The sequence below is a fragment of the Aplysia californica genome, unplaced genomic scaffold (assembly GCF_000002075.1).
Source record: "Aplysia californica isolate F4 #8 unplaced genomic scaffold, AplCal3.0 scaffold00064, whole genome shotgun sequence".
NCBI lineage: Eukaryota > Metazoa > Mollusca > Gastropoda > Aplysiida > Aplysiidae > Aplysia > Aplysia californica.
In genome coordinates this window covers 897,715-900,737 of record NW_004797334.1, presented here as the reverse complement: position 1 = coordinate 900,737, position 3,023 = coordinate 897,715, and positions in this window count along the sequence as shown.

The window sequence follows — 3,023 nt, the reverse complement described above, 5'->3', positions numbered from 1 at the left end:
CACACACACACTCTCTCTCTCTCTCTCTCTCTCACTCACTCACACACACACACACACACACACACACACACACACACACACACACACTTGGTATTAATTGAATGCATTTTTTGCACAAGGCGCAAAGCGCAGCTCTCATACCCAGAGCACAGTGCATAAAGTTTTATAAAGTTCTTATTTGACATGGTTTGATAGATACTATTTGAGAGCGTCCTCATTTTTCTTCTTTGGGGGACAAATTGATCAAATCCTTCAATATCTAACCTGTTTTTTTTCAAGGTCACGATCGGGAATTTGATGAAAATCGTGGCCAACAGCCAATCAGAAGGCTGCAACGCGTAAAACACTTGCAATCGACCAATCAGTTTGGAATTGTGCGGGCAGTTTAAGACAAGATCATGCCGGAGTCACCTACGTCTTTTTTGGTTAAGGTTAGGTAGGTTCTTGCCCGGAAAAGACACGAGTCCGATGTCGACAGGGAGAAAAAGAAGGTGGGGAGGGGAGGGGGGGGGGGTTAATTTACCTAAAATGTCTTCGTCTGTCTCCGCCGTAGTCACCACCGATGTCTCTTTGGTTAAGATTAAGTTGGTTCTCAGTCGTCATGTCCTTAAAAGACATGAGTTCGATAGCGACAGGAAAGGGGGAGGGGGCGGTGGATTTTACAGAATGCCTTCGTCTCTGTGCTGGCGTGTAGTATGATAGTATCCCACGCAACCGTGGTTGGCCCCTTGAGATGGGGTCGAATATTGCCCAATGTTATGACCGTTGGCCTTTCTCTCTTCTCCACTCTGTCTATCTTACCTTTTCTATTTCTGCACCTTATGACCATTATTGTGCCGACTTGCTTCTCTTTATACTCCGTGAGTGGTTGGTGGGGGCTCTGGTGTATTGTGTGATTGTTTTCGAGATTTCCTATCAAACACATTACGCCCTTATTTCCTTTTCTTTGTATGTTACTACTCTTTAGTAGTTAGCAACACTTAAAAATCGTCTGCACTTATGATATAACGCAAATATGTGTTGCATGTGCCCTAAAAGTCTTTACTCGTAAACTAAAACTTAACTTAATCAGCTCTGTGCTTGACTTATCGTCCCCTGCAGAACACGCCCCCATGGCGTTGATGTGCTTCTCTTTACTTAGGAAACTCGAAACTCAAACACAATCGATTTCTTTAGTACTGCGGCTCTTTCAAACACAATGTGAGTGGTTGAAGGGTGTCTCTGGTGGCCTTACTTCTGACCTTTTTTTTCCTTCTATTGTTTCTGTCTGTCTGTTTACTCTTTTCCGACCACAGTTTTATGTCAATGTGTTTTCTTTATTTTGAAACTCGAGATTCAATCATAATCGATTTCCCCACGAACAGTTACGCGCCCATTCCACAAACAAAGCAATACTCATTCCGTCCTCTTTATTATGAGAACATAAATCCTTGTACATCAATAACTCCTTTATGTTCGAAAATCTGTTATCTTCAATAAAAACTAAGCTGTGTTATTGTTATGGATTGGCAAGTTGGGGTTTATGAAATGGTGAAACAGAGACAACGGGATTATATCATAAACACACGATTGTGAAATTGGTTCTCGTAAAAAAATACGTTCAGCTTTACAGCTTTATTTCGTCCAGTTACTGTACATTTTGTGTTTGTGCGAGTGTGTGTGTGTGTGTGTGCGTGTGAGTGCTAGTGTGTGTATCTGTGTACCTGCAGTTTGTGTGTATGTATGTGGAAGTGAGAGACTAAAAAAAGAGGAAGGGGTGTTGGGGAGCGGTCAATAACGTAGTCTTGTTGTTTTAAACAGTGTCAAATAATTTCGAGGGAGCTACCGTTATTTCTTTTTGTTGTAAATCCATGATTAACGTACTTTAAAAATGTAATGCTTTTCTTTTATTATACTTTTACACGTTACTGTTCAAGCATACGCTTGTGACCGCGGTCCGTCTCCCAAATAGGGTAGAAATTGTTTAAGCCGGTCAACTATTGTCGGGGAGAAAAGTGACCGTCATAGACAGGAGGTCGTCTTACACAGTGTTGTTATAATATTGAAGAAAAACCCAAGCCACAATGGGGGAATAAGAAGTGGCTGTTTGTTCAGGTGATTGTCTTACTTCGTGAGGGTAGGTTTGGCTGTCTGTATTGGCGCTTTTGTAGGGAATGAGATTTTTAGAAGATAATGTAACACAACGAAACAAAGTTCTAATAAACTAGCTGGGCCCCCTTTCGATGAAAGGAATGATCGATGCATTAACATCAACTGGAAGTCATTGGCTTAGTATATTTACACTCTACAGGAATGGAGCAATAAATCTTGAGGGAAACGTGACACACGTGTTTCCAAGTTGCCAAATATATAATAGATGTATAGATTGATTCTCTATTCCGTTTTCGTGTTTGTACACTCCAGAATTTCAAAGGTGGGGAATCAGTACTAGCGCACTTATAGTTAACGGAAACCTCACTTGTTTACACCGGCGTTTTAGAAGACGTACTTTCCCAGGATTCTGTGAGGACGAAACAAAGCATTTAGGAAAAATCGGGGAAAGCAGTTTGCATGGATTTTTTATAGTTAGGTCCTAGCCAAATGGATGCTGTGGACGCCTGCAAAGTTTCAAAGGTATGGGTTTGGTAATAAGGGAGGAGGTTGTGCACAAAGCCTCCCAACAAGTCCACTTTTATTATATATATATATAGATTCTTTAAATAGATGTAAACCCGATAGAACAAAGTTTAAATTGTACACACTGCCTACAGTGAGCAGCTCAAGAACTTCACTCTTTTCACATCTTTCTACACTGGCGTCAGTGGTGTTGTAATGGTAAGGTGAGCTCTTCGTCGTATGTCGCACTTTGAGGACGTGAGTTCGATTCCAGTGCGAGGCACTGCTTTTATATTCGCGTATCCCTTTGGTTCGAATCTTTCTGTCTGGCCCCTTAAACACACACACATACACACACACACACACACACACTCTCTCTCTCTCTCTCTCTCTCTTTCTCTCTCTCTCTCTCTCTCTCTAGCTCTCTC